Below are 26,411 nucleotides of genomic sequence, written 5' to 3'. Positions count from 1 at the left end.
ACACACTCGTTCGGAGGGCTGGACGGTATGGTCTAAATTTTATATCATGGGATAATTTGAAGTATAGACGGTAACGGTATATATCACGGTATATTCATTTATCTTAAAATGTCTATATAAATGCTTCTGAAGGGGTAAAACACTGGTATGGCAGCTATTACTGTACTCTTGTATTACTAGGACATATTTCACATTAGGGCTGCAACGATTAGTCGACATAATCGACGACGTCGATTATAAAAAATCGTCGACGAGGAATTGTTGCGTCGATTAGTAATTAAAAAAAATTATTATAATTTTTATTTATTTTTTGCACTACCTATCTTTGTGAAAGTGGCTTCTCAGCTCTGGTCCAGCCAGCTGAAGACTTCTTAGCTTAACATAACAGACCGACAGTAAGTTTGGGGGAACTAATGGGATAACTGCCTGACAAGAGTCTCAAAGCAACTCTGAGGTCATGCTCAATGTCCAATCTGTTCCTCTGCTCTGTCTTCAGCTGGACCAGAGCTGAGAAGCCACTTTCACAAAGATAGGTAGTGCAAAAAAGCAACAAAAAAAATTATATTTTTTTATTTTTTATTTTTTTTATATAATTGTTTTTCGATTAATCGAAAAAATAATCGACAGATTAGTCGACTACCAAAATAGTCATTAGTTGCAGCCCTATTTCACATAGTACAGAGGTATAGGATAGGGGAACAACAAGAACAAGTGTGTCTGGTGGAATAGATGAGGGGAACGAGTGTGTCTGGTGGAATAGATGAGGGGAACGAGCGTGTCTGGTGGAATAGATGAGGGGAACGAGCGTGTCTGGTGGAATAGATGAGGGGAACGAGTGTGTCTGGTGGAATAGATGTGTGGAACGAGTGTGTCTGGTGGAATAGATGAGGGGAACGAGCGTGTCTGGTGGAATAGAGGAGGGGAACGAGCGTGTCTGGTGGAATAGATGAGGGGAACGAGTGTGTCTGGTGGAATAGATGAGGGGAACGAGCGTGTCTGGTGGAATAGATGAGGGGAACAACAAGAACAAGTGTGTCTGGTGGAATAGATGAGGGGAACAACAAGAACAAGTGTGTCTGGTGGAATAGATGAGGGGAACAACAAGAACGAGCGTGTCTGGTGGAATAGATGAGGGGAACAACAAGAACAAGTGTGTCTGGTGGAATAGATGAGGGGAACGAGTCTCGTCTGGTGGAATAGATGAGGGGAACAACAAGAACAGGTGTGTCTGGTGGAATAGATGAGGGGAACAACAAGAACAAGTGTGTCTGGTGGAATAGATCAGTGGTTCCCAAAGTCGGGGTCGCGACCCAAAGGTGGGCCGCGAGCAGCCACGGGTGGGCCGCGAGATGATTAAAAAAATTAAAAAAAAATATATATATAAAAAAAAAAAAAAAAAAAAATTATTTTTTTATTTTTTTTATTTAAATTTTTTTTGTCAGGCCACTGAACTTAGAAGCAGGCCAGGACAGTGTTTCTAGTTGTATTCTAAAATTCTATTCTATTGTATTCTAAAATGTGACTATATGGTTTTATATTAACTTAATAAATAAACAAAAACTAAAAATCTACTTATTTCAACGAACATTTCAAACTAAATAACAGATTATGCACATAAAACGCTGAAAACAACCGAAGCAACAATAGTATTTGAATGAGGCTATTATTATTATCATTATTATTTTGCAACAAGTTAGCCCTCTCATAAATAGCACATATAAATGAATAACTAACTTGAACTAACTTAATAGGATTGAAGTGATATTTGGCTTAAAAAATCGGTCGCCTGGCAAAAAAAAAAAAAAAAAAAGCCAGACGATGTGCATTGGGCCGCGGCTCTCTGACGCCTTATTTTCTGGGCCCCGGCCTGAAAAGTTTGGGAACCCCTGGAATAGATGAGGGGAACAACAAGAACAAACTGTGTGTCTGGTGGAATAGATGAGGGGAACGAGTCTCATCTGGTGGAATAGATTTGATTTGATTTGAAATCTTTATTTCGAACATGTAAATGAATACAAACAAAATAAATAACTAAACAAAATCAAAACATAACTCAAACAAAGTAAATTACTAAACAAAAGCAAAACATAACTCAATTTACATGTTCGAAAAGGAGTAGGAAGAAGTATACACTTATTTAATCCTACCCCTTTTCCACTACTCAAATGAGTGTACTCAGGGACCGAAACGAAAGCCCGCCGCCCGCCAGGGGCGGTCTGTTTTTACCTTTGGCGCATGACACTTAGAGGGCTGCCCGCCGTGTGGCGTGTAGACGTGTAGTTCATAAGCAGGCCCCTAAAAATATTTGTATGCGAACGGTAAAAATCAATTACGCGCACGCTGTGCGAATACAGATTATAGCCTCTCTCGTCTTTTTTTTCCTCCGCTGCGAGATCGTTAAAAAACTACAAGTCCCACATTGCACTCAAGCCAACGGTCCAATCACAGTAGAGTGAAGTGACTGGTTTCATGGGAAATAAAGCAAATGACCAATCGGAAGCTCTCATTTTTCTTGTTTACTTCCTGAAACTCCGCGATCAGGGCTCTCGTTTTCCGAGACACCAACTTATTATAGTCTCTCTTACCAATAGCAATAGATTTTAGAACACCTAGATTTATCGATAGCAATAGTAATATAACGTTAATGCAACAAAACGAATGCCTTGCTTTGTTAATCATAACATTGATGCAGTAGCGTATGTCGGTGTGTTGGCTGTAACGGACATGGCAATAACATAACGTGTACACATTAAAATTGCGATAATCTATTCTAACATTTTCAAATCGATGCAGTTGAATTTCCCCCTTAGGATCGATGCATTGTTACACCCCTACACCAAAGTCACTGGCCCACTGTGTATCTGTGTGTATAATAACTTGGCTAGCGTTATCAACAGCAGAGGTGGGCAGTGGGTCCAGCTGCAGCACCGGAGTGCAAGCGATGTGATGTAATTGGCAGACTCGACTGTCAATCAATGGTCTACCTGACACGCAAACTCAAACAATGTTTCTGTACTGGAGGTGTGATTGATTGATTGATTGAAAACTTTATTAACAGATTGCAGAATGGGTACAATACAGTACAGCTCAATACACACAATTGTTAAGGGGATGCAGACCAGAGAAAGACTTTCGTCTTGTTTACATCAGGGTCCCCCATTTCAATTAATCAGGAAAGTGTACAGTAGGAAAGTGTACAGTATTTCAATAGGCAACCCTGAAAGGATTATTTTTCTAGAAGAGCAACACAGCCAAAACAGACAGTGGAGCTGTTTGGAGATAGCAAGCATTTTGACTTATTGCGTGGTGGCGATGTCTCGCAGATAATACAACTACAAGTATGATTATATAATATATATTTTATTTAAAAAAAAATTGTATATATAAAATATATATTGGCAGGTAAGAAATATGCTTGGCGGGTAGACTCTTCCCATCTACCCGCCACTGGCCGGTGAGTCAAAAAGTTAATTTCGCTCCCCGAGTGTACTAATTTAAAACATTTCAAAACAAATATGCACAAAAAAAAACTATATGTAAAACATGAAAGAAATCAAATAAAAATGTAAACACCCGTGAATATCAAGTCCCTTCCTCATCCCTGTACCTCGTGAACATCATTTCCTTATAAATCAGTTTGAATTGTCTCATATTTGGACATTGCTTTAGATGAGGGGAACGAGTGCGTCTGGTGGAATAGATGAGGGGAACGAGTGTCTGGTGGAATAGATGAGGGGAACGAGTGTGTCTGGTGGAATAGATAGGAAACGTTGGTGAACATGACAACACTAGGGCTGCAACGATTAGTCGACATAATCGACGACGTCGATCATAAAAACTCGTCGACGCAGAATTTTTGAGTCGATTAGTCATTTACATTTTTTTTTTTTTTTTGCACTACCTATCTTTGTGAAAGTGGCTTCTCAGCTCTGGTCCAGCTGAAGACAAAGCAGAGGAACAGATTGGACATTGAGCATGACCTCAGAGTTGCTTTGTCTACCATAACCCCAGACTTTGAGACTCTTGTCAGGAGCAAACAACATCCCCAGTTATCCCATTAGTTCCCTGGGATGTTAAGCTAAGAAGTCTGCTATATATTTTTTTTTGTTATTTAAACACTTCCACTTTAATTTGTATTATTTAATTTATTTATCTTGTTATGAGTGATTGTTGTATTGTTCAAATACATTTTGATTTAAAGTTGCTTAAGATCCAAATTCAAATGTTTCATGAGTCATTATTTTAATTTGCTATGGGATCATCATGTTATGTTAAGTTAACTGTTAAGGCAGAGGGACTGGACAACAGGGTGACATTCACAGGTGTGCAGACTTGAGCATGTGAGGTAAAACATGCATTGGAGAAGGAGCCATGCCCACAGGAAGCAGAGATTGAGGGTGTGACTAGAGCTGCCGCGGTATCGGTATTACCACAGTATCGCTGTTACATCACGCCCACTGCAGAGTTAGGCTGAATACCGCATCACAGCTGTTTTTTATAATAATAATAAAGTACCCTGCTCTCGTTGGGCTTGCGGCTCTGCAGATATACCCTACTCCTCTGTCGAGGTTCCAAGCGACCCTATTGGGTATCAGAAAAGTCATGTGAAACACTGCAGACCACTGATTGGTCAGAAGAGAGACGCGTGACACGGTGGAGCGTCCTGCAGTGTGTTTAGGGATGGGAATTGATAGGATTTTATCGATACGATTCCATTATCGATTCTGCTTATCGATTCGATTCTTTATCGATTCCCTTATCGATACCTGATCAATTTATAATTTAAATAAATAAATTGAAAATGCAACAGAACTACATTTAGTCATTTAGCTGACGCTTTTATCCAAAGCGACTTACAAGTTCTGTACGACAAGCCATCAGGAAGGGCACAACTCTATCAGCTGAGCAACAATGTTCATCAAAGTGTTGAGTGCTAAAGTGTAGGTTAGTTTATTAGGACAAGTGCATGACAGTACGGTTAGTTAGGGTTAGATATATATTTTTTTATTCAGATAATGGTTGAAGAAGTGCGTCTTTAGTCGACGGCGAAAGATTGGATGGGTTTCGGCTGTCCTAACTGGGGTGGGTAGTTCATTCCACCATTGTGGGGCAAGGACTGAGAATAGGCGACTTCTCTTTGATGACCCTCCCGGAGCTCGGATAGGAGTAGGTCTGAGGCGGCCAGAAGATGCAGAGCGTAGGGGTCTAAGCTGGTTAGAATAACATGCAACTTGACATTTCTGATTGTCATTTATTGTTGAGCCCCCATGTCAGAAAAATACAAAAACTGTAAAAAATAAAACATTAACTATAGCCTACACTTAAATAAAATAATGTATTTGAGATTCTCTTAAAATGTATTTATTTTTTTATTCTTAAACTAATTTAATCTATTGAATAACAGGTTGTTATTCCTCTGACTTCTGTCTCTCACTCACACACTCTCTCTCTCACACACACACACACACACACACACACACACACACACACACACACACACACACACACACAGAGAGAGAGAGCTCCCCGGGCCCCTGTCCTATAAGGTATTGGCTTGTGTTGCTACACGGACACATTTGTATGTTGCACCACTGTACTTCCTGGCTTACAGTCTTGTAAACAAACATTCCGTCTCTCATTATATGTGAACTAAAGAGTACAAGGTTTACACAACAGCCCCCACCTGCTGTTTTATTGTATTTGTACCTGTACTATCCGCTGTCAGCTGTTTATCTCTCTTTGTGAGCTTGATTAAATAGCGTTAGCTCACGTTAGCTCCGCGGCTAATTTTAGCTCAGCCTGATCTAAATCAATGACTAGGTTCTAAAGCATTCAAGTAGTTTTCACTGCACATAGAAGTAGCCAAACAGCAGGAGCATTTCGGGAGCATATTACCAAAACCCAGGCAATTTCGAGCCATTAAGGAATCAAATAGAGTCTGCCATGGCTACATGCTAACGGCTAACATTATTGCGCAACTGTAGGCAGCGATAAGGGAATCGAAAGTCACGGGAGCCACACGGTTCCAGGCATCGGCCAATTAGGAACCGGTTCCCAACGGGAACCGGTTTTCGATTCCCATCCCTAAGTGTGTTACCACCAATCGGCAAGCGCGTATTAGGTTTTTACATTGATCAGAGCTCACAACACGGCTAATACGTTAGCTCCCGCCGGAGTGGATTACCGTCGCTCCTCAGGAGTACTAAACGAGGCATAATGATTTTACTGCAACAAATGTTATAATAAAAGCCCTTCGTTCTATACACTTGTCTGATTGAAAACTTTATTAACAGACCGCAGAATGGGCACAACTCGGCACGCTCTGAGCAAAGAAAGGAACTGACATATGAATTGAGTAATGCTTGCCTTGCTATGGTCCGGTAAATACGCTGATGTTATTGAACATGTAACTATATAACGTTAATGCCACAAAACTAATGCCTTTGTAATCATAAGTAGTAACATTATAATAATAATAAGAAGAAGAAGAAAGGGTCGGGGGGGTAACCGCCGGGCGCGCCGCTACCACCCCTGCCCGCGACACAGAGTGAACGGCGCACGACCAGAGGGGAGACTTCGAATCCGTGTTTCACTTTCAATAACGAATGCGTGCTTGCCGAATACCAAACAATATTCATGCTGCAAAGTCATCCTCTAAAGATAGACATTTAGACTAGAGGCAGGCTATATGCTATAAAGAGTAGACTACAAAAAAATATTTAAATGCATTCAAATTTTTATTTTGTGTGTGTGCGCTGTGCGGTAATAACCGCAGCGGTAGGAAATATTTCACAAATTTGTGCGGTAAGAAAAACATCAATACCGCGGCAGCTCTAGGTGTGACAAAAATAATCGTTAGATTAGTCGACTAATCGAATGACAAAAATAATCGTTAGATTAGTCCAGGGGTTCCCAAAGTCGGGGTCGCGACCCACAGGAGGGTGGCGAGCCGCCGCGGAGGGGTCGCCAGATGATTTCACATTTTTTTTTTTTTTTGCAGTCAGGCCACTGAACTTAGAAGCAGGCCAGGACAGTGTTTCTAGTTGCAGCAGTGCAATAGTTAGATAACCTAGGTGGGGAACAACCAGGAGATCACTGCAACTCACACAAGTTGGAGAACTATCTCTCTCTCTCTCTCTCTCTCTCTCTCTCTCTCTCTCTCTCTCTCTCACACACACACACAAAAGGAGCCGCAGGTGGAGGCGGGACCCTTACAAAAAACTGTTGTTGCTAATCATTAATGATAATAATGGATTGGATTTATATAGCGCTCTTCTCTGACTGACTGTTGCTCTGACTCAGAGCGCTTCACAGAGTCCATTATTCGTTCATACACAGTCATACCGGTGGTGGTAAGCTACAATTGCAGCCAGAGCTGCAACACATGCTAGCCTGTAATAATCCCACCCAGAAAAATCTACTTTGCATTTGATATATTGCAAATATATGCCATCACACACACTGGCATTTAAAGGGTTAGAATTATAAAATTAATATGTGGTGTTATGATCAGGGCTGAAGTTGAATAAAAGTTGTATTATTTTCAATCTGACATTACAAAAAAACTGAAAATCCATCAAAATCAGTGTTGTTGCTAATCATACATATGCTAGCCTGTTTTTTAACAATAATTTGTGATGCCATCACAAACACTGGCATTTAAAGGGTACAAATAAAAAAATGCCTGCACCAGAATGCAGGAAATGAAGTCTTTGTAACAAGAAATGTCCTGGTGGGGGACCCCCAGACCCCCTGCTTAAAAAGTGGCCTGACTGGGGCTATATTTTGCACTATATTTCCTGGCCTGAATGATTTCCCCAGTCCGGCCCTGGTTAAAAGCCTCCAATGCTTATTAGTGTGTGTGCGTTTGAACGTGTGCATGTTTCAACCATACATTTCCATTTATAAAAAAATTTAAATAAATAAAATTTTACCTCCTATAATAGTGGGGGTCGCGGCTCTCTGACCCCGTTATTTTTGGGTCGCGGCCTGAAAGGTTTGGGAACCCCTGGATTAGTCGACTAATCGAAAAAATTATCGACAGATTAGTCGATTACCAAAATAATCGTTAGTTGCAGCCCTAGACACCACCACCAAAAATTTTAATGGACATGCTTTTATTCTCTAGTTGACTGACAGAGCTAGTCTTGATACAAAAGCTACAACACGAGCCACCAGGTAGGCTAAACATGGGTTCTTATGTGAATTTGCTGTGTTTCAGAGCTGTAAAGGCCGGGTAAACATTTGAGTGAAACAGACTGTATTATAGACTACTAGCCTATATCCTGCATTGGATATGAGCAAGGTTGGGTTGAGCAAGTTCCAAAAAGCCTGTTTTCCATCAAACCCTTCAAGAATGTATGTGAATGTGTCATAGAAACACTTTACACAAAACGCATGGCGGTGGCAATGTGTGTGAGTGAGTGAGTGAGTGAGTGAGTGAGTGAGTGAGTGAGTGAGTGAGTGAGTGAGTGAGTGAGTGAGTGAGTGAATGACGGGGCTGCATTACGCTCCACTACATTGGAAATAAATTGAATGCAGCCACACTGATAGACTTGGCTGGAGTCAGTGGAAAGGCACCTTGAGTTAGAGTTAGTGACACTGGCGATCATAGAAATTATTTGCATCTAAAAATAGAAAAAATAAAATACATGTATTGGTCCTTTAACTTGCATAACCATAGCAACTTAGACATGACATTTGATCCAGTCTCTTGTTCAGTGATACCAGGAGGAGCAGGGTTGGGAATTGTGCCTGATTAACCCTTTCACTACCACACTACAGAAGGTTAACCCTTTCACTATCACACTACAGGTGGTTAACCCTTTCACAGACTGTAGTGTAGTAGTGAAAGGGTTAAGTGATGCCACTTTCAGGCCCTGTTTAGACGGAAACGCTAGCAGGTGAATCCGCAAAAAAAAAAATTCGGATGTGCCTTTCATTTATACGGAAACAGCGTTTTTACGGGGTGAAACCGTAAAAAAGTGAGACCACTTTCCAGGGTGGAATTCCTAGAAACAATAAACCTTTGCGCTATCATCTAAACTGTCAAACCGCATAAAACGATGACGAAAGGGTTGTCAAGGCTCTCGTCGCGCGTACTGCTTACATCACAGGCATGCGCCAGTAGCCTAGAAGCGTAAACAAAGCATGTCTGATTCTATCCATGGCGATCACCTGAAGGCTACATTGGCAGTACTTTTAAATACACAAGAATCTGTCCCGCGGCTATCACAACTATTAGTACTGGACCCACTGTCTGTGAGTGACTCTGCTTTGGTCCAATCACATTCCCCACCCACAGTCTGCGAATCAGAGGCAGAGTAGGGCGGGTCTTCACAGCACGTCATGTGACATATGCGCCAATCGTGTGACAGTGGGGCTCCGTCGTCTCGAGTCGTTACAGCGTCGTCTGCACGCAGAATTCCATCCCAAAACGCTAGTCTAAACGCAAAATTAAAAGTGAGACCGCAAGACGACTTTTGCGGTTTCTGTTCAGACTCTCTCCGTCTAAACGTAGCCTCAGTCCAGTCAGTTATTCAAGATTGCTTAGTCTGCGATTAGGTTCAGGAAGGCCTGTAGTAATACATGGTGGTGGTGGTGAATATGATGTGATGTGATGTGATGTGATGTGATGCGTCAGACAGGATGCGTTGCAACATACTTCTTGGCTCACAGATCAATGACTAACACTCAGAATTTCCTGTTTTGCTGAAGGTCTAGTTGGGATAACGGGCCAATACGCAATTTCATATATAAAGTGAACATCGGCTGATATTGATCAGTAGCCGATCGATTAGGACATCTTTCTCTCGTTGTCTACGGTCAGACCCACTGGTCCCATTAGCAGTGTGGACCCGACTCTACAGGACTGTATAGAGTCGGGAACCGGTCCCAAAAACAGTCAGGTGTTTAGTCCATAATGAATTGTTTGTTCACTCTGCGTTTTCATGACCACACGCTTCTGATCAACTTGGCGCACTATGACGAAATAATGCCTTACACCTGTCAAAATTAGCACACAAAAAAAGATTACAATTAGAAGTGTGTGATCATGAAAACGCAGAACTGGTGAACAAACAATTCATTATGGACTAAAAACCTGACTGTTTTGGGGGAAAAGGAGGCTTTGGACTGTCTGTGACTCTGTGGTCCAGGCGGGTTGTCACCATTTTTTTAATGAACCGGTTCCCAACTCCGTTTGATTGATTGATTGAAAACTTTATTAACAGATTGCAGAATGGGTACAATACAGTACGTCTCAATACAAACAACAAAGAGGATGCAGACCAGAAAAGACTTTTGTCTTGTTTACATCAGGCTGATCAGGGTCCCCCATTTTCAATTCATCAAGACATTTATGACATACAAGATGCAATATGCAGTACAATAGGGACTACTGTATATGTAGTCCCTGTAGCACAGTCGGGTTCACACAGCTAATAATCTTCAGGCTGACCAGTACATCACTATCACGCATACAACTGTAAAGATCACCCTGTGCCTTACAGATATAAGTGTATTTCAACAGCAACGTTGAACAGTTCTAGGCATTCGGAAGATAGGTCAGTGTTTTGAATCAGAACTTTAGAAAGCATGCTTGCTAGCAGTAAATAGGGTTCCCTGTGTACTAGTGGCCCTACTAGCAGTTTTGGAAATGTAACTATTTAAATCACATCACTGATAGAATATTTACATTTCAAACATTCGCAGATGTGGAATTTGAAACGTACCGTTATGAATATCGAGGACAGAAAAACAGACATCCTATCATAAAAAGCCAAGGCGTTATGAGTAAGATTGACAAATTAAACACCAATTTTACAGTTGTGCACTTTTCCATAGGATAGTGTGAACGTTTGATCCGTTCGACGTGAATATTGAACTCAGTTATCTCGCTGCATTTGTTCTGTGGCCCAATGTTTACATTCTGTTGACAGTGGGACAGGGCGTCCAACGCATTCAGAACACTGGGACGTGTGTCCAAACCTTTCACGCAACAGTACACGCAGTGGGCCAAAGTATTTAAAACCCAGTATGATTTGTATTTTACACGTATGAATGTAGCTAAAACATATAAACAAGTCGTCCGGTCTGTCGCAACAAGTCGAGGGCCTTGAACTGCCTACTACAGTATCTTTCCCACCAATGACTCGCGAGAACAACATCGAGGGCTAAGATTTCAGAGGCGGTGAAAATGCTGAAATAAAGGATTCTTACTTGATACGGGACCCCATCTCTGTGTCTCACTTTATCCAGACTCTAACGGTAATATTACTGGGCGTTGACCCGTTTATCGAGGTGCTATTTTTCCAGTGAACCTGTCAGACGGTGCTGGGTAACGCCATGGTCTCCACGCGTAGATCACGCTCCACCCCGCGTGGAGCTGTGGGGTTTGTAGTTCTGTTGAAGGAATAGGATAACGTGTCAGTAGAATCATGCCTCGCTGCTGAACTACATATACCACGATACCTCCATCGTGACACCACGTATCAGTCGCATGATGAGAGTCAGGGACCGTTTTATTTGCCTTTCAACGCTGCTGACAGTGATGTTGAGGTGTTCTCTAGTCCTGACAACGAGAATATCTATGTGTATAGATCTGGGGAGCGAGGTTCCACCTGGGATTTCACCCCATTGGAGCCACCCATTGAAGATCAAAACTACCATTCATTCAACCTTTATTTAAACTCGAGGGACACTGAGGTTTCCCTCATTTACAGTGACTTCGAGTATACAACTAAAAGAGATAGAATAACACAAAGATAAAAACAAGTAATCTGCACAATAAAATCAAGTTAAAATAAGATAAGAAAAATAGAAAACAAGAAACAGGAAAAGCAGAATAAAAGTCAGTAGGTTCATCATTTTTGACAAAGGTATATATTATTTAATTGTTATACTGTTACAACCAATAAAGGTAATTTTTTTACTTAATCTTTGAGAGAATGTGTTTCATATTGTAATATTTTCCTCGTTACTCGTTTCCATGGTAACTACTACAGTACCCATATGCCTCTGCAAACTTCGACCAATCAGAAGAGCACTACTTTGATTGATTGATTGATTGATTGATTGATTGATTGATTGATTGATTGAAAATTGTATTAACAGATTGCAGAATGGGTACAATATGGCGGCTAGGTGGTGCAGTGGGCAAGGCGCTCACCTTTAATGCTGGAGACACTGGGTTCGAACCCAGCTCTCCACATTGCTTTCAGTTTGGCTGGTCGTTCGTACTAATACATTTGGCAGTATTAGGGGGTGGGAAACTGATGGGTGGGGATCGGACGTTGTGGACAGCGACTCCTACAGGTCGGTTGGTGTGCCTGCGCAGTAGAATCAGGAAGCGACGGGGGCGGCGTCCCTCCAAAGCGCAGACCCCTGACGCTGAAAGATTGCGCCGCGCAGGTGGAAAGATGCGACTACTGTTACCTCGAGTACCGGAGGGGACTCGTGCAATGTATGGCTTACACATCCACATTACAGCCGGCTTGTGGGAGGCATGAAACAGCGTTCGAGATAGGGGAGGGTTGAATTGGACGATACGAAATTGGGATGGGAGAAAAATTGAAAATGGGAGAAAAAGTGGATAAAAAAAACTGTACATTGGAGGTGGTTGGGTGGGTGGTTGGGTGGGTGGGGGGGGGGGGGGGGTTGGGTAGGGGGGGGGGACTGTACATTGGAGGGGGTTGTGTTTGGATATTTACAGGGGCCAGTTTCGGATTGCAGTCTCTCGTAGGTGCTCTTTTAGAGAGGTTTTGAAGGTGGGTAGTGATTCACATTCCTTTACAGCTGTGGGTAGGGCGTTCCACATTGTTGTTGCATAATTGCGAAACGTGTTTAGTCCCTTGTTTGAGCCGAATCTGGGTTTAACATGATTTGTGGAGCTCCCTCTGGTGTTGTGTTTGTGGTATTCTTCACTGACCTTTGGGAAGTATTTTGACATGTACATGGGTACCTTAGTGGTGTAGTGTATCTTGTAGACCAGGCCCATTGCAAGTTGCTGTACTCTGTCGTCTACTCTAAGCCATCCTAGGCTGTCAAAGTGGGCAGGGGTGAGGTGGGTTCTAGTAGTAAGGTCAAGCAGTAGTCTGACCAGTTTGTTTTGTGATGTTTGTAATTCTGTTTTTAGCGCCTTTGAGGTGCTTTGGTACCATGAGGTGCAAGCATAGTCGTAGTACCCACCCTTGAATGAGTGCTCCTGCTCGAGTCTTCAGGGTATTCTTGTTTACCAGAGAGGGGATCCGGTACAAGAATCTAGTTCGTTGGTTGACTTTTTTGATTACATTGGATGCCATTTTGTCACAGGAAAGATTTGCCTCTAGGTATGTAATTTCATCTTTCCTTGTGACAATATTGCCACCCACTGTAACTGAGAAGCCGTCGGTCTTGCTGAGTTTTTTTTTTAACCGAAGAGAATGGACTCTGTTTTACCCAGGTGTAATGATAGTTTGTTATCAGTGAGCCAGGTGCAGATTCTGCCGAGTTCCGAGCTGAGGGTTTTTTCAACCTGCAACTTGTCCCTGTCAGAGACCAGCAGGGCCGCGAACAGGAACAAGTTGCAGTCACAAGTTGACGACATGTCATTTGCATTAAATTAGGAACAGTAATGGTCCTAGTATGCTTCCTTGTGGAACACCACAGCTCACTGGGAGGGGGGGGGGGGGGGGGGGGGGTAGAGTACCATTTACCTCCACCATCTGTTCTCTCCCCTCCAGGTAGGATTGCATCCAGCTCACTGATAGACTATCAAAAGTTTCAAAACCAATTGCTTTTAGCTTGTCAATCAGAATGGAGTGATTGACAGTGTCGAATGCCTTTTGTAGGTTCAGCATGACCATGTCCCTTTGACGTTTGTGTCATTCTCACTTGTTTAGATGGTATATAGACCACTGCATTTCCGCGTTACATTGAGCTCATGGAGGAATGTGGATGAGAGCATTGACATTAAGTGGTTGTAGCTAGGCTATGGGGGTGCTGGAGACATGATCCAATACTTTTATACGCATGAGTGTTACGAGTGTGCTTCTTCGGCATGGTGAACCCAGGTAGCAGAGTGAATACGATGAGAGATGAGACAGGAGTCGACGTGGTGATGATACAGTGTTTACTTTCACAAGACAGGATACAATACACGACTGACAAACACAGGTAACATTTAACAATGAACCAGCAAGTGTATGCTGGCCCAGAACACTTAAATACAAACACTAATTAGACACAGAGGGTAATTACTAACAGGACACAGGTGTGGTAGACAGAACTAACAGAATACAGAGCACACAGGGGGAACAATAACAATTGTACAAACTGAGACAAACGGGACTAAAACATCTGCCACATCTGGCTCAGCCCACCGGTTGCCAATGTTATGTTGTGAAGGGTATTGATGGGGGGTTGTGAGGCCCCCCGGGAACGGGAAGGGTGGGGGGGACGGAAGCCGCATCAGCGAAGAGGTGTGGGGGGAGGAAGGGGGTTCGAGGGACGGGGCTCGCAGAAACTGGATCGGGGGGAGGGGGCTGACGAGGAAGACTGGAACAGGGAAGGATGGAGGGTAGAGGCGACGGCTCCGGAGTGAGACCTGGGGCTGGAGTCTCCTCGGTGGCGAGACCCACCGCCGAACCCCGAACCGGAGGCTCCCTGGCGGTAGGACGCGGTGCAGGACCCCCGACCGGGGTCCCTCCGGCAGCGGAATTCGGCGTCGTCCTCCAGGTCTGCCATGGTGGTAGCTCGTCTTTCGGAACCTCCCAGGGCTGAGGAGACCTCGACCAGGCCGGTGAGGAAGACCTGCGGTCCTGGGAACCCCCTCCCCTGGGGCTGTGGCGTCAGGATCCGCGCCCCTTCCCCGACGCTCCCCTGCGGACCAGACGACTCCCCATCCAGGGATCCAGCACAGGAGTGGCCGCGGCGCAAGCACCCGTTGTCATCGGCGCCGCTGGCCCGGCCGCGTCAATACTTCAGGCAACCAACTTGCGTTCAGCGTTTCTCTGATTGGCCACGACGCCCATGTGACCGCGGCAGCACAAGAGAACGGCAGTGCGGAAATAGGCTGCATTCTATTGCCATGCTCTGCGACAAACTCTAACCTTAACCAACTCCGAAAGAATGCCTAAACTTAACCCTAACCTTAACCAACTCCGAAAGAATGCCTAAACTTAACCCTAACCTTAACCAACTCCGAAAGAATGCCTAAACTTAACCCTAACCTTAACCAACTCTGAAAGAATGCCTAAACTTAACCGGCGAAAGAAATATTGCCATGCTCTAAGACAAACTCTAACCTTAACCAACTCCGAAAGAGTGCCTAAACTTAACCCTAACCTTAACCAACTCCGAAAGAATGCCTAAACTTAACCGGCGAAAGAAAGACGTTTATATAGAGAGGCGATAAATTAATTAAACGTAAAAAAAAAAAAATTGAAGTGATTCGAACTTGTCACCAACTGGACCGCAGGCTCCACAGCAAGGCGGCGAACGAGTTGAGCTAACCGTCGATGTTAAAACAGGGGGGATTGCGTGCGGTAACCTGCGCGCCGCTGCCACTGCGCTCTGCCGCTCCGCTCTGGCGCTGCCGCGTCCCCGCGGGGGCGTGGCTAGGCGCAAGTTGGTTGCCTGAAGTAATGAAGCGGCCCGGCCACTGCGTCCCATGGTGCCAGATCCCGAGCGGTCGCCTGGTCGGCACGCAGGACCGAAGCGCCCAGGATCCCGAGCGCGAAGCTCGCTCCGTCTCTCCTCTCTGCCGGGTTCAGGTTAGGCTGGTTCATTCTGTTACGAGTGTGCTTCTTCGGCATGGTGAACCCAGGTAGCAGAGTGAATACGATGAGAGATGAGACAGGAGTCGACGTGGTGATGATACAGTGTTCACTTTAACAAGACAGGATACAATACACGACTGACAAACACAGGTAACATTTAACAATAAACCAGCAAGTGCATGCTGGCCCAGAACACTTAAATACAAACACTAATTATACACAGAGGGTAATTACTAACAGGACACAGGTGTGGTAGACAGAACTAACAGAATACAGAGCACACAGGGGGAACAATAACAATTGTACAAACTGAGACAAACGAGACTAAAACATATTTACAAAACACAGACAGGGGAACACAAAACTAACACAATGGAAACAACAATGACAACGAACATAACAAATATAAATGGCAGATGAGAATGTTAAGTAGGTGTGTGAGCTGATGCCAGATCTGCCACATCTGGCTCAGCCCACCGGTTGCCAATGTTATGTTGTGAAGGGTATTGATGGGGGGTTGTGAGTGTCTGAGTCCTGGATCAACCGAACCGGGCGGAGGGTTGCCGGTTGGTCCCACAGGACCGGGGGAAGTGTTACACATGAGTCTCCTGAACACGGAGCAACCAATCCCAAGTCGATCTGCACTTTCTCGGCCGGGTTATAGTAACTGTTTCGCACCTACTCCCGAAGTTCCCGAACTATGCATGCGCAGATTGATGAACCTAGACTCCGTGGGCAATCTGCACATGCAGAGTTCGGGAGTAGGTATACGGAAAAGTGACTATAGCTCAGCCGAGAATGTACCAATCGACTTGGGATTGGTCGCTCCGTGTTCAGGAGACTCAGGCGTATAAAAGTATATGATCATGTCTCCAGCACCCCCACAGCCGTAGCTACAACCACTTAATGGCAAGGCTCTTATCCACATCCATTCATTTTCTCCCCCTGCTCTCTCTCCCATGATTTCAGAATACCAGAAGTGTTGCAGTCTTTGTTTTCATTGTAGCCAGGGGTGCAGTGCTCATGGGACGCGGTACCATGCCGTTCCACCTCCTTTCTGAGCAGAAGCACGCGCACGCACATGCACGCGCGTGCACACAAAATACGCTCCACAATTTTCACTCGACTCATCGTGCCGTGCGCCAAGTATACCTGGCTACTTGTCTTTGCATAACAATAGCATAGCTACAGTATAGCATAACAAAGAACTAGAAGAGCAAAACCAAAATACAAGCCCTGTACCAATTGGTGGGGGTTTGCTTGAGCTGTGGAACCTCGTACTATTGGCGCTTTTCCACTGCATGGTACCTACTCTACTCTACTCTACTCTACTCTACTCTACTCTACTCTACTCGCTTTAGGTACCTGGTACTTGGTTCCTTTTCCACTGCAGGTACTAAAATAAAGTACTCAGTTTGTCTCCGTGTGGGGAGGCGGGGCTGCTGGTGTACAGCTGAGAGCTCCATAGCTCTGAGAGCTCCACCAGCATAGCTATGTCCGTGTCATGAGCTAGTAGGCGCAAGCCAGAGTAAAACACAGTTTTCAATCAATCAATCAATAACAACATTAACGAGACTCTCGTTGTGTCTATTCTGATAACGCTAACGTTACCTCTCATTGTGTCTATTCTACAAGCGTTAACGTTAGCTAGGCTGTCTATGCTAACGTTAGCATTAGGCTAACAAGCTGTAACGTTACCAGTCGCGTCTATTTGCTAACGTTAGCATTAGGTAATAACCGGTTTAAAATGGATGGTGATTACCTCACGTTGTGTCTATTCTATTAGCATTAACGTTACTCATACAAACAATCAATAGCGAGTTATATTGATTGCGCTATGTACGATAGCCATGCTAAAACGCTAGCACAACATCAGCACAACATAAGCTTAAGCCTTAACAAGTCAGCGATCTTTTTGCAAGACTAAACTCTCCGCTCGGTGGCAAATTGTGTTGACGTCGGTTTTGTTTAATCAATAAATGAGGCAGAATACACAGTGACTGTATTGTTTGTTTATTGAACTTGTGCCTGCTGCAACCATAATGAAATCCTATGCGAGACATTCAAGATGGCGGCGCTCTGTTTTCGTTCAGACTCTCCAAACAGTGACGCGTCTCTCTTCTGACCAATCAGTGGTCTGCAGTTTTTCACGTGACATTTATGGTACCAGTTCTACCCGCTTGGCTCGCGCTTGGAACCAGAGTCGAGCAGGGACTAAAAAAGTACCCGAAAAAGTACCTGGTACCAGGTAGTACCAGGTACTTTGGTAATGGAAAACCGAAAATACCGAGTAGAGTAGAGTAGAGTAGAGTAGGTACCATGCAGTGGAAAAGCGCCATATGTGACAAATGGTCCCGACTGGAAGGATGAGACATTTCTTGTTCTTCACAAGTTGTGCTTCAGAAGGAAACTGTCCTCCTCTGGAAGATAAGGGTGTTGTACAGAGGGCTAACATTTTCAACAAAGGCAAATATTGATTAAATAGATTGGTGGGGGCTTGCTTGACTGTTTTGAAACCACTGTTGTGAAAAATAAAGAAGTTCAAGTAAACACAAGTTGTCTGATTATTTTAAGTTTGCTTTTGTGTTTGTGTGTGTATAACAATTTCTTTAATTGAATTAACTTAAACTAGAAAAGTAAATACAAACTAAATTAACAATGTAAGTAAAGTTACATTGTTGCGGGAACATTATGATGACGTGACGTCATTAAAACACAGTGCAACCACTTATGAAATCACCACTGCACCACTGATTGTAGCTGAATAAAATGTTTAAAACATGAAAACTACGGCATTTAAAAACAAACAAGTCAGGTCCTCATGATGATATAATTCCAATAGTGTCTGTCTGCTGTTTTGACTATTTTGTGTTTCGTAACGTCATCCTCTCAGTTCCGCAGCATTTGCTCATGACTGGTCTTCAAATGCCGAGGCATATGGGTGCTGTAGTAGTTACCATGGAAACAAGTAGAGATTCAATTGTATTAGGTTCACAGTCTTGTACCCATGACTTTTTCAACGTAAAAAGTAGATCACATTTAATTATGCTCAACTCTGCTCCCATCCAATATCAGACCAATTGAATAAGTGGAACCATATAAACCTGCTACCTTGAAAATCTCCTTTGGTAAAAAAAAAAAAAACATGAAAAAGAAAAGAGTCTAGAATCTGGGGGTGTTAAAGCGATCATGTGACTCCCCAGGTCTATGAGGAATGCAAGTGTGCTGTACACCACCGGGACTCATAGTAGGCTACATAAACTAACATACGTCTGTCACTGTTTGCCTACTATTGGCCAAAACACATTTATTGGACGTTGAAAACAAAGACTAGAGCTTATTTTGCTATGTTTTACTAAATGTCTTGGCTACAAATGTCAGACTATGGTGTCTTAAAACACAGAATCGTCTCCAGACTCCATTCATTCCACTTTTTAACTACTCATCCTCTTTGACAACATACATCTCAAAGGAATCTGAATGCCCAGTAACGGTGTAGTAGGTCTATTATAGTTCAATCTCCCACCACACAAGAAAGGATTTCAACATAAGACTGTACATTGTAAAAAATTAAAAATTAAATAATTTAAACAAAAAGGTGGGGCACCTGAGAGTGTAATTGTGGCCTATAAACGAGGGTTAGATCAGGTTACCAGTATGTGGACACAGAGAGAGGCCTACAATGCAGATCTGACTGATGACCGCTTCATTATAGTGTTGACAGGCGTGAGGGACCCTGATAAAACAAGCCTACAGTAGGTTGTATTAAAGACATCACCTTTTACAGGCTACACTGTGATGATACAGCCAGTATAGGTTGCATTATAGACATCACAGTTTATAGGCTACACTGACAGCCTATATGGTTACTGACTCATGCCCTGTTTTCCTGTGTGCTTGCCTGTGTGCCCCCCCATAAAAGGGAGTTGTGATTGTTGTCTATATATCTATGTACCCTCTGTACAGCACTTTGGTTGACACGTGTCATGTTAAATGTGCTATATAAATAAATCTGATTGATTGATTGATTGATTATAGACATCACAGCTTATACACTGTGATACAGTCTACAGTCACATTATAGACATCACAGCTTATAGGTGATACAGCCTAAAGTAGGTTACATTATACTGTAGACATCACAGCTTATAGGTGATACAGCCTACAGTAGGTTACATTTAGACATGTTCTAGAATGTTCGGTGATGACATCATACGGTGACATCACGAATGTTCCATAACGTTCTATCATGACATCATACTGTGGTTCTAGAATGTTCTATGTTCTAGAAAGTCCTATTATGACATCACCACAAACGTTCCTGAATGTTCTATGTTCTAGAAAAATACTATTATGACTTCACCACAAACGTTCTAGAATGTTCTATGACAAGTACAACGGTTCAATGACTTTATCTAAATCCAATCAATATTAAACATTCATATAATACAATAACCTAAATATATAGCTTTGGCTCTTACACAGCTTATAGGTGATACAGCATACAGTAGGTTGCATATACATTACAGTTTGGGCTATAGGGGCTTGGATTTTGTTTTATTGGTTGGATTGTAAATTAGCTAATGGTTTGCATAAATAAAGCTACATCATGATCCAAAGCAACATAAGCATATAACTGGAAGTCTCAATCAACACGCTTTGGCTTTCATCACAAGATGGGTTCAGTTATTTTCTTTTCTTTTCTTCCTTTCTTTTTTTTTTTTTAACCCAGGCCCTATTTAAACATTATCTGACATATGTTGACTAGTACAAGCCATCATTTCACTGATCACTTTAGTATTGAGAAAGCTAGCAAGTATTTTAGTCTTCAAAAACCAAGATAATGTCCTTTTCCAAAACACAAAGCACACAGTAATCAGATGTGTCTTCATGTATTCTATACTGAGGAAATAGTTGCAAACCAAACTGTTAGTAGTTTCATAGGCCTTGTGCATGAAACTGTAAGCTGCTGCTATATCCTGGAGAATCCCTCCCACCCCGTCTACGAGCTAGTCAAGGTGAGAAGCACGTTCAGTCACAGACTCATACCCCCCCCGACACTCAACTAACCGCCTCAGCCAGTCCTTCATACCAGCGGCCATCAGGCTCCACAACAGTGGGCAGGGACTGCTGCCAGACATCCAACTATAGAACCTAAAAGGACAATATTATGTGAATACTGTACTTCATCAGATCATATATTTAGCATTGTTAGATTATATATTAGATTAGATTTAGATTATTGGATAATTAGATTATATGTTGCATAAATTTAGCATTTAGCATTTCGTTTTTTTATTTTTTATTTTTGGACTATATATTAGATTAGATTTAGATTATTGGATTCGATTATATTTAGCATTTAGTTTTTTTAGTTTTTATTTTTGGACTATATATTAGATTAGATTTAGATTATTGGATTAGATTATATATTGTATGTAACAATTATTGTAGGCAAATATAACAGATACCCTCATCTCGCACCTTGTTGACCATTATGCACATGTCCAGAGTTAATTATGTTATGTTAAGCATATTGATTTGTATATTGTTTACACTGCTTTTTACCTCCCTCCCCCCTCCCCCATGCTGTTATGATGCCTGAATTTCCCCAAGGGGATCAATAAAGGAATATCTTATCTTATCTTGTTGCCCATATAGTTACATGCATAAGTCAAGTCAAGTGTTAAGCTTTATTAATCTCCTTGAGGAAATGCAGGTGTCATATGCAGGGGAGGTAAACAGGGATATGAATAATAATAATAAAATAATATAAAATAATAATAATAAAATAATATAATGTAAAATAATAATACGTAATCATATATAATATAATAATATTAATAATAGAATAGAACATAATAATAATAATAATAATAATAATAATAATAATAATAATAATAATAATAATAATAATAATAATAATAATAATAATAATAATAATAATAATAATAATAGGATGGCAGTATATTCTATATCGATAATAGTATATAGTAGTAGCACAGTCCGTGCAGCGTTTAGTCATTAATTAAGAGTCAGACATGTACTCAAGTTCTTCAGCCGTTAGCTCTAACTATGGAAGCAGTCCATGTCCACGGTTGTGGAGCCTGATGATAGGACTGGCCGAGGCAGTTTGTGGTGTTTGGCTTATGAATGAAACTTATTAGAAATGTTGATACGATGCATCGTGTATGTAACAGTACTGTATATCTGTATGTCATATATGTCATAAATGTCATTATGAATGGAAAATGGGGAACCCTGATGTAAACAAGACGAAAGTCTTTCTCTGGTCTGCATCCCCTTAACAATTGTGTGTACTGTATTGTACCCATTCTACAATCTGTTAATAAAGTTTTCAATCAATCAATCAATCAATCAATCAATCAATCAATCAATCAATCAATGTACAGTTTTCCTCAATAGAACACGTTATACTGTGAGCTTCATGTTTTGGAAAAAACATTGTTGTGGTTTTTGAAGGCTATAAAACACTTCATCATATTGTATTGCAGCCGGTGACTGCATGCATCACAGTGCTGCATTTCTCAATAAAGTGAAATGATGGCATGTACCAGTCCTTTAAGCTCTATTTATTCCTATTCCAATGAGACATGTACAAGGTAGGTATATACCTCACAAATTATGAGGATAACAATCAGTTAAACCAAAGAAGAAGAAGAAGAAGAAGAAGAAGAAGAAGAAGAAGAAGAAGAAGAAGAAGAAGAAGAAGAAGAAGAAGAAGAAGAAGAAGAAGAAGAAGAAGAAGAAGAAGAAGAAGAAAAAGAAGAAGAAGAAGAAGAAGAAGAAGAAGAAGAAGAAGAAGAAGAAGAAGAAGAAGAAGAAGAAGGCACATTGTAACATAGTCATAATGTATATACGGATATAATCTTTCTCATAGTAGATGCTATAAAGCTTTTTCATAACGTATGACCTCGTAAAAGTGAAAGCACGTATTATAATATCCATATAGCAGCAGCACATTATGAACATTGTGGATTGTGCACAATACAACTATATCATAACTCATTATAATCATTGAAATTATACCGCTAAAATGATTAATAAATTACTTTGCTCACTTTTGCTATTTTACCCGTCTTGTCTGCGTGATTATAGGTCTGCATGCATGACGATTGCACCCCATAATGTGATGATGTAAGTAGGCTAATTATGATGCATTAGCCTTATAACATATAGACTCGGGTTTCTTACAAAGTGTTACCGTCACCTCGAGCCTGAGCTGATTTATTTCTTGACAAACGACATGTTATTTTATACCCCCTCCGGACGGGGAGTGCACGGGGAGCTGCTGTTGCTCCGGTGACCTTAATGTCAAGCTTCCTAAATTTAAGGACGTCGCCACTCAAAAATGTCATAGCATGTCATAGCAAAGTTTCTGAACAAACATGTTGGTTGTTTAATCGACACAGGTATTGTTATTTTTTTTACTAGTCGGTGAAATTTTATATTTTATTGGTGTCGTGTTTGTCGGTGAAATTTTATATTTTATTTGTGTCGTGTTTTAACGTGTATTTGAAATGCACGTGTCGGTTATTGGCCCGTCTATAAATCCTGCTATCTGTATGCACGTGTGTGTGTGTGTGTGTGTGTGTGTGTGTGTGTGTGTGTGTGTGTGTGTGCGTGCGTGCGTGCGTGCGTGCGTGCGCGTGTGCGTGGGTGTGTGAGTGAGAGAGAGAGAGAGAGAGAGAGAGAGAGAGAGAGAGAGAGAGAGAGAGAGAGAGAGAGAGAGAGAGAGAGAGAGAGAGAGAGAGAGAGAGAGAGAGAGAGATGGGGGCTTGGGGGTTATGAAGGGAAAGTAAAAGCCTTTGTCTCGCATTCATTACATTTATTATCCAATATGTCATATTTATTATATTTGCACATGCTCTCTGATTGGCGAAGAAAATAGCAAAACGGGAGATGTCGAAATCCATTCATTCGTCAGAACGACAGAACTTTAACACAGTGTTCAGAAACTGAATGCTCAAAAATGCAAATAAAGAAATAATTATTTCTAAAAGTATTAGTATGATGAATTAAAGCATTCGTGGTGTTTGAGTTATAATAATGAAATAAAAATCTGCGTCGACTCAAAATGTGTGTGCGAATATAACATTTGATCAAAATAAACTTTCGATGTCGGAAAAAGTCCAATGCGATCGGTTTGCGCAAAATATGGATATAAGCTGAGAAAATACGAACTACGGAGTTAGTGGATGTAAAAGCAAGACAACATGTAATCCCTCGCTTATCTACAGGTGTTGATTTATTTCAAGAAGACAAGAGCAACTGTGGGAGCTGAAGGATACAGGACACCGCTAAACTGTCCAACTGATATCATCTCACTGTATCATATTTCATCCACGCGCGCAGACGTGCTGGCAACACCATGTTTAAAACATGAGCTAACATTATTCCAGACAGAGAATGTAGATGATAAATATGCATTTATTCAATTAAGGGTATTACACGAGTTTGGTATTTGCATATACGGATTTAGGATGTATGAAGGACCCTCGTGTTTATGCTGCGAGGGTTTTTTCTGCGCGCAGTCCTTTTAATTGAATGGATGACAGTTGCCTTACCGTAGGCGCGTCGCATAGTTCACATATAGCACATGTAAACATTACAAATGAATTAAGTTAACGACCTGCTCAAATGGGATTCCCATCTTAGTTTGGGATTCATTGTTGTCGGTTGATATGGTCCCACGTCAAGTTGACTAATTGATATCCGAACTCTTTTCCACATGCTGTAAGTGGACTGGATGTTACTCTTCCCCTCCTGTTATGGGGTGATAATGTGCTATACATAATGATTCATTTGGCAGCTTATTTTATATGGACATGTCATTTATTTTTCTTTAGAGAATGTGCGTATTTTTGCTATACCGTATATACCTCCAAGGCTGCACGCGTGCGTAATTTGTATTATAAGAAAAAGAAAAAAATCTGAATTGTGGGGGAGGGGGGCATCTGAAAGGATCAGGCGCTCAAGGCGGTATCAGATAACCTTAAGATAATGTGATGCCGTCAATGACAAGAGCCCAGGATAGTTGATCCTCCAGTCATTACATAACACACTGAAACATATCCACGCGTTTTAAATAATCCTCCTTGTGTCGTTGGTTTCTCCCCCCTTAGCGATGGCGTGTCAGTTAGCGAGGAGAGGAGCCCCGCAGAACTATGCGTTCAACCACGCTGCCAGGGCTCCGGGTCAAGGAAGCCCGACCCCCCCCCCCCCCTCTCTCTCTCTCTCTCTCTCTCTCTCTCTCTCTCCTCTCTCTCTCTCTCTCTCTCTCTCTCTCTCTCTCTCTCTCTCAAACAAAGACGCGGGGTAAAATTACCAATGTCATGGGCAGAATTAAGGACTAGAAACATCACTTACTGTTTTTATTTATTTGTTTTCTTTTTTTCGCTCTCAGGCCTAAACGTTTTTCAGTTGTGTTATGTGATATTCAGGCTTTAAACGTTATAAACGGTAAGATAAAGGCGTCTCGGAACTGTTTCTGGAGTTCTAAAGCCTGTGTGTGTGTGTGTGTGTGTGTGTGTGTGTGTGTGTGTGTGTGTGTGTGTGTGGGTGTGTGTGTGTGTGTGTGTGTGTGTGTGTGTGTGTGTGTGTGTGTGTGTGTGTGTGTGTGTGTATAGGTGTGTGCGTGTGTGCGTGTGTGCGTGCGTGTGTGTGTGTGTGTGTGTGTGTGTGTGTGCGTGTGTGGAGAGGGGGGGGGGGTATACGCTTCGCTCGAGGGGGTTATTAAATAAGTGGCACACAGTAGGCCAACATACCGTTTTGACTGTACGAGCAAGATGTAACATATTGCCACTTTTGGCGACAACACTGGCAGCGCGCAGACTCCAGATCTGTCAGAGTGAGAGTGTTGGTCCAGCAGCAGCCAGCAGCTTTAATGTTAACTTATGGTGGATACATATTTATTACAATACACACAGCGAGACTAATCTTCACACAGCACGGCATTCTCTGGACTTGTGTCACTCTTATGTTTTACCAAACATCTTTTGACGGCCATATATGCTTATTTGCCTTATTTGCTTTGTATTTCTCCAGACGGAGGCCGCGCTGCTGAGATTACTTCTCACTCTGGTTGTGATGTTAACGCTTTGAAATCACCAATCCAATGAAGTTAATTAAATCTCATTAAGTCTTGTTCGTGGCGCAGGGCTGGTCAGGGCCAGCAGTGTAGCTGCTAACGAGCTCCAATATGATCCTATATGGAGAGGCTGTTAGGGTGTTTGTCACAGGGGAGATCCGTCAGTGGGCCTATACAACTTTGGGCCCTGCACTCTCTTTTTAGAAATTGCATATTTTTCTCCAAAGGCATTAGTTAATTTCAATTTCGTGCATGGTGCAAAACTAGCAATTGCGTTCGTTCTGGCATTGGTTTTTTGAGACGTAGGCCTACTTATGAAAGATTTAATGTTATTTGAAAGCAGCGGTGATGTACAGAACTGGATGATACGGAACCAGAGACCAGAGTAGCCTACATTGTTAAAAATAATCAAGCCATACCCTGTTTGATTTAACTGAATAGTTTCGCCTCGTGAACTAATGGTATAAGGGCTAGCAGAGCATTTCAAGATAAACGTATAGGATAGCCTATCATTAATATTTACTTTTTACTGTGAGCCGATG

The 26,411-nt window shown here is 42.1% G+C and overlaps 1 long non-coding RNA gene across 1 annotated transcript in view; it reads right to left on the bottom strand.

Moving 5' to 3' along the window:
• LOC311236524 overlaps positions 1–11,360 on the bottom strand; it is a 78,881-nt gene extending 67,521 nt beyond the window's left edge. The window contains exon 1 of the long non-coding RNA XR_014620217.1: positions 11,221–11,360. This is a non-coding gene — a long non-coding RNA (uncharacterized lncRNA). The remainder of the gene's footprint in view (positions 1–11,220) is intronic.
• Positions 11,361–26,411: the final 15,051 nt, after the last annotated feature.

The sequence above is a fragment of the Notolepis coatsorum genome, assembly GCF_963971535.1.
Source record: "Notolepis coatsorum genome assembly, chromosome: 11".
Taxonomy (NCBI): domain Eukaryota; kingdom Metazoa; phylum Chordata; class Actinopteri; order Aulopiformes; family Paralepididae; genus Notolepis; species Notolepis coatsorum.
The sequence above is the reverse complement of the archived record's forward strand: the minus strand, read 5'-3'. Positions and strand labels throughout refer to the sequence as shown.